This window comes from Megascapheus bottae, chromosome 11 (assembly GCF_031878675.1).
Source record: "Megascapheus bottae isolate mThoBot1 chromosome 11, mThoBot2.hap1, whole genome shotgun sequence".
NCBI lineage: Eukaryota > Metazoa > Chordata > Mammalia > Rodentia > Geomyidae > Megascapheus > Megascapheus bottae.
The window spans coordinates 37,918,612-37,938,173 of NC_143519.1; the positions used below are offsets into that span (position 1 = coordinate 37,918,612).

At 36.9% G+C, this 19,562-nt stretch overlaps 1 long non-coding RNA gene across 1 annotated transcript in view; it reads left to right on the plus strand.

Moving 5' to 3' along the window:
• The window catches only part of LOC150056906 (uncharacterized), a 31,263-nt gene extending 22,447 nt beyond the window's left edge, over nt 1-8,816 (plus strand). Inside the window, exons 2-3 of the long non-coding RNA XR_016537019.1 lie at nt 5,749-5,931; nt 8,720-8,816. This is a non-coding gene — a long non-coding RNA (uncharacterized LOC150056906). The remainder of the gene's footprint in view (nt 1-5,748; nt 5,932-8,719) is intronic.
• Nucleotides 8,817-19,562: the final 10,746 nt, after the last annotated feature.

Here is a 19,562-nt window from a genome sequence, read left to right on the forward strand (position 1 = left end):
TACTGATTATGACAAATGAGGGAAACCATTGAGCCTAAGTTCCTTTGAGTCTGGCTTACTTCACTTAATAGGATTTTTTCTAAGTCTTTCCATTTCCTAACAAATGGGGGGATGTCGTTTTTTCTGACAGCAGCATAGAATTCCATTGTGTACAAATACCACAACTTGTTGATCCACTCATCAAATGAGGACATCTAGGTTGGTTCCATATCTTTGCTATGGTGAATAATGCTGCAATGAACATTGTTGTGCTAGTGGATTTAGTATGCCCTAGATTCTAGATGGTTGGGTTAATGCCAAGTAGTGGGATTGCTGGGTCATAGGGGAGTTATATGTTTAGCCTTTTGAGGAACTGCCATACTGCTTTCCATAATGGTTGAATGAGTTTGCACTCCCACCAACAGTGTAGTAGTGATCCCTCCTGGCCACATCCCTCCAGCATCTGTTATTATTTGTTTTCCTGATCCTGGCCATTCTAACTGGAGTGAGGTGGAATTTTAGACTTGTTTTGATTTGCATTTCTTTTATGACCAGAGATGTTGATCATTGCTTCATGTGTCTATAGGCCATTTTTGTTTCTTCTTCAGAGAAGACTCTCTTTAAGTCTTTGGCCCATCTTTTAATGGGATGGTTGTTACTTTGGAGATTAGTTTTGGAGTGATTCAATTTTTTGAGTTGTTGATATATTTTAGATATATGGCCTTTGTCCGTTGTTAGGTTGGTGAAGATCTTCTCCCACTCTGTAGGCTTCCTAATTAGTTTACTAGCTATGTCCTTTGCCATAAAAAAGCTCTGCAGTTTAATGCAGTGCCACTTATCCAGCCTTTCTCTGATTTGTTGTGATTCTTGGTCCTTATTAAGAAAGTTTCAACCTGTGCCAAGGATGCCTACTGTATCTCCTATTCCTTCTTGTAAGGTTTTCAGTGTGTCAGCTTTTACCGCCAGGTCTTTGATCCATTTGGAGTTAATTCTAGTGCAGGGTGACAAAGAAGGATCCAACTTTAGTTTTCTGCAGGTGCTTAACCAGTTCTGCCAGCACAACTTGTTGAAGAGGCTGTCTTTCTTCCATTCTATTTTTTTGGCTCCCTTGTCAAAGATTAGGTGGCCATAGGTCTGTGGTTTAATATCTGAGTCCTCAGTTCTATTCCATTGGTCTTCAGGCCTGTTCTTGTGCCAGTACCAAGCTGTTTTGAGAATTATAGCCCTGTAATAGAGTCTAAAGTTTGGAATTGAAATTCCTCCAGCGCTGTTCTTTCTGCTAAGAAATAAATCATATCAACAGAGTTAAGGTTAAGAATTATATGATAATTTCTCTGGACGCGTAGAAGGCATTTGACAAAATACAACATCCATTCATGTTGAAAGCACTAGTAAAAATAGGAATAAGAGGTACATTCTTCAAAATAGTGAAAGCCACATGTGAAAAACCTGTAGCCAGAATTATACTTAATGGTGAAAGACTGGAACCATTCACCTTAAAATCAGGAACTAGACAGGGATGCCCACTCTCTCCACTTCTCTTCATTATAATGCTGGAACCCTTAGCCAGAGCAATAAGGCAAGAAAAGGACATGAAAGGGATCCATACAGGGAAAGAAGAAATTAAACTATCCCTATTCTCAGATGACATGATCCTCTACTTGAGTGACCCAACAAACTCCACTCCCAAACTTCTAGAATTAATAAACTACTTTAGCAAAGTGGCAGGATACAAAATCAACCTTCAGAAGTCAGTAGCCTTCTTGTACACTAACAATACCCAAACAGAAGGCCAAATCAAGAAAATGATCCCATTCGCAATAGCCCCCAAAAGAATAAAATACTTAGGAATATATTTAACCAAACATGTAAAGGAATTATTCAATGAAAACCATAAAAGACTAATGAAAGAACTTAAAGAGGACAGTAGGAAATGGATAGATATCCCATGTTCATGGCTAGGGAGAACCAACATAGTGAAAATGGCTATACTGCCAAAATTGATATACAAATTCAATGCAATCCCCATCAAAATCCCAAAGACATTCTTTACGGAAATAGAAGATATAATCCAAAGATTTATATGGAACAAGAAAAGACCTAGAACAGTCAGAACAATTCTAGGCAAAAAGAGCAATGCTGGTGGTATTACAATACCAGACTTCAAACTCTACTCTAAAGCCATAATAACAAAAACTGCTTGGTATTGGCACAAAAACAGACCAGAAGATCAGTGGAACAGAATAGAAGACCCAGAAATAGAACCACATACCTACAGGCAACTTGTATTTGACAAAGGCGCCAAAAATATACGGTGGAACAAACACAGTCTATTCAGTTACTGTTGCTGGCAAAACTGGGCAGCCACATGCGGAAAACTAAAAATTGACCCTAGCCTTTCACCATGCACAAGCATTAACTCGAAGTGGATTAAAGACCTCAATGTCAGACCAGAAACAGTGAAATTGCTAGTTGATAAAGTAGGAGAGACACTGGAACTCATAGGCACAGGCACAGAATCCCAGGGTCACAACAGATTGGAGAGAGACTTGATAAATGGGACTACCTAAAAATAAAAAGTTTCTGTACAGATAAAAACATAGTTGCAAAGTAGAGAGACAGCCAACCCACTGGGAAAAGATATTCACCAACAATACATCTGACAAATGCTTAACATCTAGTATCTACAGGGAATTCAAGAAACTAATCCCCCCAAAACCCAATAAACCATTCACTAAATGGGCAAGGGAACTAAAGAGAGACTTATCAGAAGAAGATTAAAATGGCAGAAAAGCATATGAGAAAATGTTCATCATCTATGGTCATAAAGGAAATGCAAATAAAAACAGCCCTAAGATACCACCTTACCCCAACAAGAATGGCCAAGATTTTGAACTCAGACAATGACAGTTGCTAGCGGGTTTGTGGAGAAAAAGGAACCCTACTACACTGCTGGTGGGAATGCAGACTAGTTCAGCCACTCTGGAAAGCAGTGTGGCGGTTTCTTAATGAACTGAAAATAGACCTTCCCTATGATCATGCCATACCACTTCTGGGCATCTATCCTGAACATCATGACCCAAGATATTATAAGGACACCTGCTCAGCTATGTTCATCTCTGCCCTATTCACATAGCCAGGCGATGGAAACAATCCAGATGCCCTACTGCAGATGAATGGATACAGAAAATGTGGTATATATACACAATGGAATTCTACATAGCCAACAGACAAGATAAAATAATGGCATTCACAGGGAAGTGGATGAATCTAGAGCGAATTGTGTTGAGTGAGACAAGTCAAGACCTAAGGATCAAAAGGCGCATGGTATCCTTAATATGTGGCTATTAAATCCAAAGAGTACAATAGCGAGGACTCAGTAACTGCATAATCAAAGCTATGGACATGGTAATGGAAATATAAACATAACTATATAGACATAAAAACTTATGGCTCTATAGATATAATCATTTATTTCATAAATTAATATGTTTCTATGCCGTACAAACCCTTAGCCTAATTTTGATTAAGTTCTAAATACTAAGTCCCAGTGATTGTAAATAGAGATTCCCTCCTTGAACACTCGTTTGTTAAACTTGTCATTTAAAATATGATGTAAAAATCAATGTTAATAAATTGTATAATAAAAAAAAATTTAAAAAATATAGGTTGAAAAAAATCCATTTTTATCAGAAACAAAGGTCTTCAGCATGTAAAGCTAAATGTAACTTAGAAATAAATGTGTGGTCACTTAGTTCTATGATATAATATGATCATATAATATTCGTATGAGTCAATTAACAAAACAATTCCAGCTGCTAATTTTTCTCCTCTGAGACTCTAATGAAATAATATGTTTCAATACTATACAGGTGAATTAAGAAAATCATGGGCTTTAAAATTATTCTCATGAGGGTGAAATTATTAACATATATATACATTCAACATAGGTACACATATGTGTATGTATATATATGTAATGTTATACTTATATATATATACATATAAAGTTAGAGAAAGCAAGAGAAGGTGAGGCAGAGGGAGGGAGAGTAAGATCTCTCTTGACTCCTCTGTATCTTCGATTCTTCCTTGGTCTAACCAAATGGAAAAGCAACATTTGAATAATCATGTTTATTTACAAGAAATTTAGTGGCAGGAGGCTTCAATGAGATAAATGATATAAATGAGCATATGTGCCAGGTCTACAATGATTTCCCTTCTTTTCTGCTTTCTTCCCTTCTTCTTGCCTACTGCCACTGCCTTTTTCAATTTCTTACTCAATATGATTGGCATACATAAGGGTTTCTTCAACAATGTTGACTTTAGGACAATGAAATTGTTGTGGGTGCTGTACTGGGTTTAGCAAGGTATTTGTTAGCATCTCCATTCTCTTACTATAATATACATATGATCTCCTGCATACAACTGTGACAACCAAAGATGTCTCCAACCATTCATTGTCAAATGTCCCCTGTAGGGAATGAAGATGAATTTGTCCCTTGATGTGACATCCTCCTCCAATTATAGGAACACCACTAAGATACAGACTCAACTTTTCACTGCAATCATTAACAGTCACCGGAAATAATAGAGATAAGTGAGCAGATTCAAATGTATCTTTAATCCTTAAAGGGTATAAAGTAAGATCATCCAAGAAATGGATGACCTCATCACTAAAATGGCATGTGAAAAAGACAAAGACAGAAACAAAAGAAATCACATATCTGAAATACTTTCATCCTCAAGCAGACTTTTAGACTATAACCTCATTAAAAACTAATTAGCTCTCTCTTTTTCCTTCCTCTCCTCCCTCCCCATTTTGTCATTCCCCAACCCTTCTGGGTTTTTTTTTTCTTGTTCCTTCTGGCATTAAGTATGCTTTGGGCTCAGTAAGTTAACTTTGATCTATATAAATTAGTGTTCTGCATCAATTCTAAAAGGTAGATTTTCACTGAAAGCATTTCTGAGATACAGTATTAAAGAAGAGTACTGTGAATGAGGAGATTGTTGTTTTAAACTGAATTCATGATACTATTAACTTTTTTACCATGTAGTCTGGAGAGGAGCATTTCAAAGATAAACTATCTTGATATTTTCATTTCAAAGACAGGTAATAAGTGAAATACAACAATTTTAAGGGAACTCTAGACAGGCATAGTCTACTTTATGCAGGCAGTCCCCATTCTGAGACTTCTGAAAAAAGGTCGACTTTAGAGTTATTGAGAGAATCCTCAGGATTTGTGTTGTGGGCATAGCCTGCACCGTGAAGATGGATGATCTGGTCAATAAATTCACAGGAAGTGGACAAGGATCAGGTAGTGTCAAACTAAAATGAAATGATAGAACAGGTAAGGAGAAACACAGCAAAGCAGGGAGAGAAGAAGAAACAAAATCAGATAAATGCTTACTTTTCTTACATTGGCTGCTTGGATATATTCTATCTCTGAAAAACAATATGACTGTAAAAATATTAAAATTGGATAGGGAAGGGGGGAAAACAAGATGAGGGGAGGTGGTGGAGGGGAGGGAAATGGGGACCAAGACATGACAAAGGGTATCAATGTATGTGAAGTAATGTACCTTCTATCTGGCAAATATAATATAACCTTTCTATTAATTACAATAAAAAATATATGGAAAAAAATATGAAATCTTTTCTCCTAAGATATATTGTTCCTCTTTTTCATATTCTTATCAGTAACAAATGTCTTCAATGATATACAACACTGATCTGCAGTGACTACTATTTATGAGGCACTTGTCTTTCAGGACTGGAAAGAAGAAAATGTCCCTGTGTCAAGGGAACTCTGTATAATAGAAAAGGAGAATGTTTCCATCACTCCCGTATGGATAAGAAAATTGAAGATTAAACAGAGCACTGCTTGTGCTCTGAAACTTGTGGTTAATTTAATCAGACACTCCTGTGGTTCATGGACTTAATGAGAAAAAAAAGTAAGTTCCCTAGATAGCTAAACTTACTTTTTTTTGAAGTTAGAGAATTATAGGCCAGAAGAATACAAAAAGAAGATGCACTGCTTATGGAAGAGAGGATACTGTGCGAAGAGGTTGCACTTCAAGAGTATTTAAAAGCTTTCCCAAGTATATAAGATTGTACAGCTTCTTCACATGGTGAGAAGTACACATGAAAGAAAACAGTACATGCCCTTACAAAATTCTGTACCTGGGTAACCAGGAAAGACAAGGGTCCATTCTTCCATTTACCTTAGAGGCAGAGAAGAGATCTGTTCACCCAGTCAAACACACCCTGCTTAGTGTTCCCAGAAAGGAAAAATAAATGATCAATGTATGGACTCAAGGACCCTGAGGCACTTGGCTTGAAAGTAGAGTTTATTATTCCATATGAAATTTTGGATTGCCTCTTCTAGTTCTTTAAAGAATGACATTGGGATATTGATGGGTATTGTGTTGAATTTGTAGATAGCCCTTGGCAAGATTGTCATTTTCACGATGTTGATTCTTCCAATCCAGGAGCATGGGAGGTTTTTCCATTTCCTCAGTTCTGCTTTAATTTCCTTTTTCAGGGTTTAAAGTTTTCATCAAAAAGGTCCTTTACATTCTTAGTAAAGATAATTCCTAGGTACTTTATTTTCTTTGAGGCTATTGAAAAAGGAGTTGCTGTCCTGATTTGTTGCCTCATTCCTCTCACTGTTGGCATAGAGGAAGGCAGTTGATTTTGAGGATTAATTTTATACCCTGCTATCCTTCTAAAGTTTTGGAAGCTCAAGGAGCTTGGGAGTGGAGTCTATAGGATTCTTTAAATACAGAATCATGTCATCTGCAAAAAGGGAAAGTTTTACTTCCTCTTTCCCTATTTGGATCCCCTATATGCTTGCTTCTAGCCTTATTGCACTGGCTAGGAATTCTAATACTATGTTAAAGAGGAGTGGAGAGACTGGACCCCGTATAGCAAAAACACTTCTTAGCAGAAAGAACAGCAAAGGAGGAATTTCAATACCAAACTTTAGACTCTATTACAGAGCTATAATTATCAAAACAGCTTAGTACTGGCACAAGAACAGGCCTGAAGACCAATGGAATAGAACTGAAGACCCAGATATTAAACCACAGACCTATAGCCACCTAATCTTTGACAAGGGAGCCAAAAAATAGAATGGAAGAAAGACAGGCTCTTCAACAAATGGTGATGGCAGAACTGGTTAAGCACCTGCAGAAAAATAAAGATGGATCCTTCTTTGTCACCCTGCACTAGAATTAACTCCAAATGGATCAAAGACCTTGAGGTAAAAGCCAACACACTGAAAACTTTACAAGAAGGAATAGGAGATAGAGTAGGCCTCCTTGGCACAGGTTGAAACTTTCTTAATAAGGACCGAGAACCACAACAAATCAGAGAAAGGCTGGATAAGTGGCACTGCATTAAACTGCAGAGCTTTTGTATGGCAAAGGACATAGCTAGTAAATTAATTAGGAAGCCTACAGAATGGGAGAAGACCTTCACCAATCATACAATGGACAAAGGCCTCATATCTAAAATATATCAACAGCTCAAAAAAATTGAATCACTCCAAAACTAATCTCCAAATAACAACCATCCCATTAAAAGATGGGCCAAAGACTTAAAGAGAGTCTTCTCTGAAGAAGAAACAAACATGAAGAAATGCTCAACATCTCTGGTCATAAAAGAAATGCAAATCAAAACAACTCTAAGATTCCACCTCACTCCAGTTAGAATGGCCAGGATCAGGAAAACTAATAACAACAGATGCTGGAGAGGATGTGGCCAGGAGAGATCACTACTGCACTGTTGGTGGGAGTGCAAACTCGTTCAACCACCAGGGAAAGCAGTATGGCAGTTCCTCAAAAGACTAAACATAGAGCTCCCCTATGACCCAGGAATTCCACTACTAGGCATTTACCCAACTGTCCAGAAACAAGGACATACTAAATCCACCAGCACAACAATGTTCATTGCAGCACTATTTACCATAGCAAAGATATGGCACCAACCCAGATGTCCCTCAGTTGATGAGTGGATCAACAAGATGTGGTATTTGTACACAATGGAATTCTATGCTGCTGTCAGAAAAAACGACATCGACCCATTTGTTAGGAAATGGAAAGACTTAGAAAAAATCCTATTAAGTGAAGTAAGCCAGACTTAAAGGAACATAGGCTCAATGGTTTCCCTCATCTGTCATAATCAATAGAAACCTTGGGCTCTCCTAGCAGAGATTTGCAATAGAGCAAAACCTAGATACATAAGGCCATATAGTATGACACTAAATGAAAGGACCTCTAGGATATAGAAACAAAGCGATATAATGAGTGATAGTTGTCCTTAATGTATTATGTTATCTCTCCTCTCTTTTGCTGTCCCTTGGTTATCTCATATTATTACAGTATCTCACTTTGTTTTCTGATATATTGGATATATTTGTATTTGGCTATTTGAAGTCAGATAGGGAAGGGGGAAAAAGAAGATGAGGGATCAAGATGAGGGATGGGGGTGTGGGGGAGGGAAATGGGGTCCAAGACGTGAGAAAGGGTATCAATGTATGTGAATTAATGCACCTTCTGTCTGGCGAATATAATGTAACCCTTCTATTAATTACAATAAAAAATATATGGAAAAAAATAAAGTAGAGTTTAGGAAAAGTAGATGGAGTAAAGCTTCCTTGGCCCTGGGCTGCTCTTCCAATACACTAACTTCCTTGTGCTGTGTCTTCCCTGATCCTCTCTGCCTATATTTTCCCTCTAGGCTTGGACTTCTGTCTTGTCAATCAAATCCTTCCAAGGTTTGGCCTGTCACAGCCTGTCCTGTAAATGAAGAACAACATCTGAGTTAAAGAACTGTGTGAGGAGTAAAGAGCACATGCTGCAGTCACAATTGTGCCTCTGGACTCTGAAAAATAAAGCATTTCTCTCCCAACTTTCTGTGTGCTTGGAACTCTCTGCCCTTTGCTCTCCAGTCAAGTCTTACAGAATCCCATGTGGAAAAGTATGGTTAACAACCAAGTTTGTCAGAGTAACATCTGCACCTTCACAAAAGAGACAACTGATTTGATATTCAACATAAACAAGCAGACCTAAAGTGAAGGGCCTTGAGTCAGTGCCCTTTTGCTCAGATTCTCATCCTTCTATGTCTTTGATAAGCCACAAAATGCAGATTCATACTGTCCTGACGACCCTCGGACAAGCTCAATTTGCTGAAGTGTCAAGACTTGCTATCTGTTGAAATACAGGCCACACCACATGGGCTTTCTTTAAATCTCAATCTAAGTTAGGGTCTGTATGTAAAGAATTTTGTATGTCTGTAATTTCAATTCACAATATGAAACCATCTTTTAAAAAATCAGTTTGTACACATCATCTGAGGAATTTTTTACCTTAGAATTTGCCTTAGGAATGAAGGTATATGAGAGAAATATAGATTGAAGTGTTGAGAAGATGCCAAAAATGCTAACCTTCATGAGCAAAGTATGTGTTGACCAGCCATGCCAGTGGGATGAGCAAGAAACTAAGAATTCCTTAGAGATGAAAATATAGGTCTGGGACTTTACCCTAGTGGTAGAGAGCTTGTCTATCATGCATGAAAACCCAGGTTTGATTCTTTGGTTCCACATACATAGAAAAAAGCCGGAAGTGGTGCAGAAACACAAGTGATAGAGCTCTAGCCTTGAGAAAGTCCAAGGACAGTGCTCAGACCCTGAGCTCAAGCCCAGGACTGGCAAAAAATAAAAGAAAATATAAAGGGACTAATAATATAAAAGCCCAAGAGAGCCTTTATAGTCTCAGAAGCCTTAAAAATAACCATGTCAAGCCCAAATCCATGTACCTATAGAATATTTCAAATAACAAAAATGAAGACCTGATTTCTCCAAACTTCATCCAAGTTATGTCATTCTATTTTCATTGGCAAGAACACAGGAAGATGTTACCCTTTACTCATTTGAAAGCTAACAAAGTAGCCAGCTGGTTATCATGCTGGCTTGATTATAAATCATGAATGCTGATAGAACACATATAACTCCTTTGTCAGAGGGAAGGGTCCGTCTTGATTATCTACAGCAATAACTGTAGCTGCAGTATCCACGTTGTCTATGTAAGTTCTCCAGGTGCCAGCTTCTCCAGAAATAGCAGAAGAAGACAGGTGACACCTGCACATAGAGTGGATTGAGTTGTAGATGAGAGCTCTGAGTTCTGGGGGTCTAATTATGTTTCATGGTGGACACTAAGCATGGCTTAGTGTTTTTTGGCTTCATAAAGGTCATCCAGAAAAGGAGGAAGAGCTGAGATAGTCCAGAGCAAAGCAGTCAGTGGCTCTGCTTGCAAGTGATAAAGACTCTAGGAAACATGGAGAGAACTGCCTCCAATCATACTCTTTCTGTGACCTTTTTCTTTGTTTCTAACAATTTTATACCTTATTACACCATTTGGTCAGTCACTAATAAAGCTTAATATTCGAGAGTGAGAAGGAATCCATCAATTCCCCTCAAACAACTTTAGTGGTCTTTTCGAAAGCTACTAGCAGTAGTACTGCAGAGAGTAGAGAGGAAGTCAGCCTTTGTAATGACCTTACCCAGGTCTTTCCACTTCTGTCCCAGACCCAAATAGCTAAACAAACCCTATAAACTATCCAGATCTGCCTTTAAAAACAAGGTGGATTTTATTTTCTTTCTCATGTTTGTATATCCCACTTGAAGGAAGACCGAGAAGAAAAAGGAGTCCACAAGTCACCTCAGGAGAACTATTCTATTACTCATGAGTTTCCAAAGAAATTGAAACAAGAGAATATGAATTTTAGGAAGGAGAAATTATGATGGGCTTGGATCTGCTATGTACAAGCTGAACATTCAGGAGGAAGAGTGGGATAGTCTGAAAGTTTGGAAGCTGAAGGGCCCGTAGGACAGATTCCAGTGTCAGTCAGAAGGCCTCAGGATCAGAAGCAATGAGGCCGATAAAAGACTTTCCTCTGCAGAAGCTGTCAGGCAGAAAGCCAGCAAATTCTCCCTCCCTCCATTCAGTTTTGGATGAGGTGCACTGAGGTGGGTTATCTGATCTGCTTAGTTCTCCAAGACAAGTACCAATATCATCCACTGACACTTGCACAGACCTACAAATGATGTTTAAGTGGCTATCTGGGAATCCTGTGACTCAAGTCAGGTTCACACATAGAACTATCACATTCCCATTGACAGGAATACTTGCTCTGTCTTATTATGGCAGCTACTGAAATTTATGATGGCACAAAGAAGTTTATTTTTTAATCCCATATCAATTCTTTTCCCAAAGAACCTTGCACACATACAAAAGGTTCTGTGATGGCAAACAGATGGTGCGTTTGGAAATTTCATAATTAAAATAATAATCCAATAATAATTATTAGTTTAAAGCAATATTGGGATATTTATGTATTCCCAGAAGTCTGTCACTGTGAACTCCCACATTTTATCATATCCACTTGTATGAGAAAATCTCTGGGGAAAAAGAGACATAATTTGACTAAAAGCAAGATGTTATAGACTTTTTTCTCTCTAGAGAAATAATACACAGTATCTGCCTCAGACACATAGTCAACAGGGAGACTGGCAAGTTCCTTCATTGTCAGCAAGTGTTGAGAACCTTTGGGAAAACTTCATACTCTGGTTCCAGGTTGAAAAACCAGGCCATTCCCTGGAGGCCTTTGGGTACATGAAATAATTAAAGGACTAAGATCACCCATAACCAATTTTCTCATCTCTAAAAGAACATAAGGAAAATTGTTTTCACTTCATAGCTAATCAGATATAATGTGATACAGATTTGTTTTCTGTTGTTGTTCCAGTCCTGGAATTAGACGTCAAGATTTCATGTTCTTGCTTGGCTTTTTCACTCAAAGTTGGTGCTCTAATATTTGAGTCACACCTCCGCTTCCTTATTTAAAAACGTGTTGGACTGCTGTTCAACTAGTATAGGGATTGAAACTGTTTATGGCTGGTCAGATAAAATAATGAAGCTGTGAATGTGACATAAGTAGAGGCCAAGTTTAGTCAATACCTTACTTGATCAATTGAGTCCTGGAAAATAGAGAGCTCTACTTTTAACTTAATAAATAAGATAATAAGCATACTCTCAGCTTCTACTTACATGATTAACAAGCATAAGCATATTCTTTTCTTCTTTTTGACTTTTTAAATTGGTGTACATGGGCTTGTTTTAATGGGCTTAATCATGGTAGTTTCATGCATGTGTATAATAAGCTTAATAATATAATAAGCATGAGATCAAAGCTGTAAAGTTTTAATCAATCATATATGCCTATTCCAAAAATGTCCCTTTTGTGATATTTTGTGCAATCTTTACACAGATTAGATGGGGAAAGTATTTTTCAGATTAAATATATTGGCAAAACAAAATTCAGATTTGATTTTGAGCTTAAGTGGTTTATTCTTTGGATCAAACCTTACTTTCCTATAAAACATTTAGCCTGTGGCATGTGACTAGAATATAATCAAATAAATCATTAAATAACTCCAAATGCCCTACACCATTCAGAGAAAGAAACAGTCTTTTATTTCAAGTGATGAGGTTATATATTTATAATTTTTATATGCAATTTATATATAATTGTATGATATATAAATATTTACATATATACAAATTTATACATATTAATATATAAATTAAATACATATACACATGTGTATGTGCTTATATATATTACACATATCACATATATTACATATATCAGGTTCATATGTTTCCTCTTTTTGGAAAGCCTTCTCAAATTCTTCTTGCAAATTAAATTTTTTCGGGAGCCACAGCATATTTCATGCCCTTGATCTAATTTTACTAAGAATGAATCTTAGCAAGGCAAATAATTAAGCCTATTTGAATGTCCTTGTTTTTTCCCATAGCATATTCTTCCTGTGGTTAGGATCCATGATTCAAAGTCACAGTGCCCATGAAACAGGAGAGGAAACAGGAATCCTTTGGCTAGTTGAGTTTCAGGAGCGTAAACCTCACTGAGTTTGCATCAGTCTAGAAGAATGTATAATTCCAGGGGCAGACTTTTCTTTTGCATGCACTTGCAGCTTCAGATCTTGGTTAGAGGAAAAGCTCCAGACTGGTCAATGGAGAAGAGTAGTAGCAAAACAAATCAATTCATGTGAGGAAATGAAGCCTCTACAGTGACCCACTCTGGCAATAATGAAGATAGACATACCGCAGAGACATGTGGGATTGGAGAACAATAACATCAACAACAAAAAAGGCAGGGCTGCTGTGAAGAAGTGATTGGGATATGAGTCTGGATGAGACAAAAGTCTCACTACATCCGCGGTGCTCCATGTGCCCAAGAAGCAGTAAGAGCATCCCATAAGTCTACAGTGCTTGGAAGTACAGAAAGCCTTCCCTCAGTTAGGAGATGTAATACATGTCTTTTAAATCCTAGAGTGACAGAAAAACTGTGAAAAGAGACATTCCTCAAAGGTATTCCTAATGGAACAAAATACAAGGAAATAAGTTCTGCATTAGTGAGTGACAATTATCAGACAGGAAATGACAGTGATGAGAGGTAGTCCAGCCAACCAACATCTTGATCCTGCATGCCTCCCTTTATCTAGGGAATGGATAGAATCCCAGGAAAATTGAGTAGATATTAAGAGATAAAAAAATTTTTCAGAGAAATCAGGATTCAATTTAACATTATTTCAGAAAATAAATGAGAGAAGTTATATTGTTTGTTACCAGATTATACTGCTTAATCCTTGGAAAGTGCAGAGATGAGTTTCATTTAACCAAGATGTCCAGTCCAGAGTTAGCCAGGAGAGCTCAGCAAAGGATAGCTTGTCCTTCTCTCTCCTTTCCTTACTTCCTGCAATGACAAAATCAAAATTCTTTTTTTAATGGCAGTATTGAGGCTGAAATCAGATTTTCATGTTCTTGCTTGCATTTTTTTTTGCCCAAGGCTGATGCATTACCAGTTGAGTTACACCTCTATTTCTGGATTGCTGGCTGGTTGATTGGAGTTATCAGTCTCAGACTATTGTACCCCAGCTCCTTCAAGCAGCATTAAGCACCTCACATCTTAATCTCCAGAATAGCCAGAATTATATGTGTGATCCACAGCAGCCCAGCTAGAATCAGAGTTTTGAACAGATATTTGGAATCTTATATTGGATGACAAACTATTTGTGTAAAGTAAGATAATAAATAGTTTAGGTTTTTCAAGCATTATGATAACTACTCCATTTTGCCCCATAACATGAAAATATCATAGACAAATCATTTTTTTAAAGTGTGATCATGTTTCGATAAAAAAAAACTATCTTTAAATACAGGCAATGGCCTTAACTCACTGACCCTTAGACTATAAGGGAAAGCAGCATGAGAAGATATTCCATTAATGTGTGATAAATGACAGGCCTTAGTTAAAATGGCACATGTGGGAATAGAAATGCAAAATGAAATTACAGAATGAGCGAGCAACCAAAGCTGATAGTGAAAGAATAAATAAATAAAACTTTATTAAATAAATAAAACAAAAATAGAACATCTGCAAAAAGTTTGGAATTCCCAAACAGAAAGGTATATAACTAAATACATCCCTTACCACAAAAGATACCTTCACACAAGCGTAGAAATAACTAAAGAAAAACGGTCACTCTTGGAATAACTAAAGAACAGTCAGTTCTTGTGTTTCACATTTGTGACAATGAACTGTTCACTGAATGCTAAAGGCATGGCTAAATATCCTCTACCTGTCCTCCCATCACTGGCAAAGCCTTTGTCAAATTCCAATCCCAATCTATGTCAGACTCCTGCTCTTCAGGATTGTAAAGCCACATCTCCACGTCCCTTGGGTCCAGACACCAAACACCTAGGGACAGCATTTGTGCAGTAGATACCACAACCAGATGTGTTTTTATTAAAGAATTTATTCACATTGATTTTACATCATATTTCAAATGACGTATTTAACAAACAAGTATTCAAGAAGGGAATCTCTATATACAATCACTGGCACTTAGATTTTAGAACATAATTAAAATTAGGCTGAGACTTTGTATGTCATAGATACATATTAATCTATGTAATAAAACACTATGTCTATAGAGTCATAGATTTTCATGTCTATGTAGTTGTATTTGTATTTCCAATACCATGTACATAGCACTGGGTATGCAAATATTGAGTCATCATTCTTGTTCTGTTTGGATCTAATCGCCTCATATTAAGGATACCATGCGCCTTTTGTTCCTTTGGTCTTGACTTGTCTCGCTCAACATGATTCACTCTAGATTCATCCACTTCGCTGCGAATGCCATTATTTTATCTTGTCTGTTAGCTATGTAGAATTCCATTGTATGTGTGTGTGTGTATATATATATATATATAAATATATATATACCACATTTTCTGTACACAACCAAATGTTTAGGTGAGCCCATCTCCAGGAATCCAATGAAGCATAGAAAGCTCAGTCCCACTTGCCATAAGCAAACATGTTCAACTCACTGCTACCACAGCCCCAGGTAAAACTTTTCCTGTGTGCCCTTGCCTGGTAGGCCCCTCTCCTTCAGAAATGTAACTAACAGTCTGCCTCTCATCTAACCAAGTACAGTGCTACGATGCGCTGCCCCACATCCAATCTTTAACTCCTTTAATTTCTTTTCCATGTTGATAGGAGTAGAGGAGTGAGGAGAAAACTTCCAAAACCTATTTCCTCTAATTCCTATCTCAATCAAACAGTGGGTATCAAATGCTGCATGCATGCTAGTTCTTGTTCAGACATTTCCACATGGTTTTCCAAAGGAGAAATAGACATTTGGAAAGGAAAACTGAAGAAAAGTATTTGCCATTAGATTCTCATAGTACAGCTGTTTTGGGTTTGTTTGTTTGTTTGTTTTTAATCTTTGCTGCAAAGTTCCTGTTAGGACATCACTGTGCTTCTTCCTAACTTGTAATCAGAAAATCAAGGCAAATGAGTAAGCCGACTCTCCTTGCTGGAGACTGGAAGACATGTGGGCCGTGTGCTCTCCCCCTGCAATTGTCACCAACCCATCACTGATGAAGGTCATGGGGTCTTCTGTATGGGAATCCTATTCCTACAAGATGCCCATTCACAGACATTCATGATGTGCTGTCTATAAAATGTGCCTCGTGCCATCTGTTCTGAATGTCTCACTCTTAATTTACATTACCTAAAACTGAAAACAGGATTGACTCTCAATGTGCGATCTCAGATTTTACTTCTATCAATAAATCCTATCCTAATCACCACTGTAGGTTTTATGTTGCATCCCCCCGCTCTCCATCACTAATTACTTTAAGTAACACTCTGGCTGGCCTGAGTTCTCATTTCATAAACATTTTGTGGCTTTTACTTCACACTGTGACCTGCCCTACCCCACTGGCTTGCTGTTGTCTTGTTTACCCTGCTTTTACCCTGACCTCATCTTTAAGCTTTTCCTCTACTGAAACATCTTGACATCATCTTGATCATGTATTTAATATTTCCCAGAATCTTCTCTTGCCTGACTTCTTCATTAAAATACTTCCCAAGTACCAATATCTGGCATCTTCGTTCTCTAAATAAATGGACAGTATCAGTCTCCGGACAGAGCATGAACTATAGAATATAGGCCTTAGTATTTATGTACTCAATGGTTTGGGTAAGTCTCTTCTAAAGGATCTGCCAAAAATGCACAGTCTAGAACTTCACTCCCATTGTGGTCATATTAATAAGGATGGGAGAAGAGAGATAGGAAGTAAAAGAACCATGAGGGCTCATTTAAATGTAATAAATACTAATATAAAACAGTTTGAAAAGCGCTTTCTTCCCTTCCTATCACTTAGAGACTAAATGAGAAGTCACTATTTTTTAAAAATTAAAACAGGCCTTTACCAGATATGGAATCTGTCTATCCCTTGACTGTGGACTTACTACCTTTCAGACCTCTGAACAATGACTTTACACATTTATAAAAGTATCCACCTTCAGGTAGCATATTACAGCAGCAAAAACAAACCAATTATTGTCTAAACCTCAACTTCCTCATACACAGAAAGAGAAGAGGAGCTGGGCTTTGATGGGTCATTCATGCCTGTAATCCTTGCTACTCAGGAAGCTGAGATCTGAGAGTCATAATTCAAAGCCAGACCAGGCTGGAAAGTGGCTCTTCTCTCCAATTAATCACCAAAAATCCATAAGTAGAATACTAGCCCTTGAACAAAAAGAGCTTAAGGACAGCACACAGGCCTTGAGTTTAAGCCCTAGAACACACACACACACACACACACACACACACACACACACACACACAAAATATATACACATTAATACAAGAAAATGACAAGTACATAATAAGTATGAAAACAAATGTTTTCATTGTTTTAATATTTCAAAATCATGTCCAAAATGAGTTTAATTTGCCAGCTTATTTACTATCCCCGGCCAGAGTCTTCAATACTGTTTTCTAAAGTATAGTCTTATTCATTTATCATATTATTTTATTGGTTATATTTTATAGAAATCTATTCAACAGATGTGTTCTTTAATATGTGTTAAAATAATTTTAATAATAAAGTCAGTATTAGAAAAAGAGATACGAAAAGGTCTTTGATACAAAAAGGACCAGGAAATAGTGATGTGTCTTTATTTTAACAACTAGTTAAAAGTTAATTTTAGAAATCCAGATAAATTATATTTCATCTTGACACTCCTTAAGCTGAGCTAAGAACTCCCCCATTCTGCAGTTCTGAAGGTGTTAATTTGTATTCTCTGTAGAAAGGCAAAATTTCTCCATCTTTATGGTTATTTAAATAATAATCTATGGCTATATAATCATCCATGGTAAATTAATTTTGCCTCTTTTATTCCTTTTACCCTTTTCTCACAGGCTGACCTGAAGCCAGACTGCCCTAAATGAAGAGAGCTGTCACTCTATATCCCACATGGGAGCTATGGCTACAGTTGTGCCCTTTACCATAGGAAGCCTGCCTGCAAATGACTAAATCTTGATCCATCAATCCTCTTTGGGGAATCTAGAAGGAAAAAATATATATACACAAAAGCCTATTTACTGCAAATATTCCTTTAAGATTAAGTTTTTGCTTAAAAATCATTTGAATACATATATACATATATATGAAATATAGACAATAAAAATGGAAAATAATTATCATAGCCATGAGCACTCAATGTAGGAAACAATATTATTTTAAAAACTTACAGCACATATAAAATAGCTCAAAATTTAGTACTCCCTAATAATGGGTAGTTGCTGTTAGTAATTAGGGCACATTTCTTCATAAGGGTTAGTATTTATACACAAGTATACACACAAACACATAGATACACACACATACACACACACACACACGCACACACACACACACACACACACACACACACACACACACACACCAGTGTGATACCAAGTGAATCATTCAAAAATTTAAACTTATACATAGATTTTACAGGACCTCATCAAGACTTTCCTGCCTCATTGAATTCACGTAACAGCCAACTGTTTAAGTATTTGAATTCATGTTTAAGGGGGTCAACAACATAAAAGGAGACAAGGGCTTCAAAATAAATAGGAATATTTGATAAGTCTTGTTCCAACCATCTTCCACCAGTTTCTAGGTATCCAGTCATTTTAAGGACACACATTTATATACAGGGCTTTTCTTTGGTTCTTTCCTTAAGTCCACTAGTTCACAAATTTCAGAATGTAAAGGAATTGCTAGTGGTTTATATACACTCAAAACTTTGCATGATTATGAAAGAATTAAGGTACTTCCAATCTTAATTTTGACCATACAAGATTTCTTGACTAGCAGATGACAACTTTTTCTAATATAATTTCATCATGGACACTCAGAAATATTATACAATATATTAAGAAACTTGTTTAATTTAATTTACTATAATTCAAGCATCTTCTCACATCTTAAGTTACTCTTCAACATTTCATTTAGTCACCCATAATATTCCTATCTGTAAATGTACCATAATTCAATCAATCTCAATTTTCAAACTTCTTAACTTGTATTTTAAGCGGTAATTTATCATTGTTCGAAATGGGTTAACATGTGATTCTAGGCCAAGGCTAGAGTGAAAAACCTGGACTCATTGTCAAAGCTTTATAAGAGTCCCACAGACCTTTCCCTCATCTTATGCTGAAGAAGAAGAGGAGAAAAATGCCCATGTCTTTTTCTCAGGTATGGAAAGAATTGGAACCTGCAATAGTTCACATTGTACTCAGTGATGGAAAACTGAAAGCCCATCATCAAAAATCAAAACAAGGCAAAGATGCTCACTCCTACCATTTATAGTGCAGACTGAATGTCCAACTAGAACAATATAACAACAAAAACAAAATAGTAAAATGGCATTTAAACTCAAAAGGAAGAAAATATATCTGTGCATAGATTCATTATATGTAAAAAGAACAAGTATCCCAATGACTCCATTTAAAACAAAATTGTTAAAATAAATGAACTCAAAACAGAGGGACAAGGGGTACATGTAGTGGGGATACTCACTAAACACTACACTGAAAGTGAACCAGGTAATTTTCATGGGGGGCAATTTGGAAAGAGCAAGAGAGGGG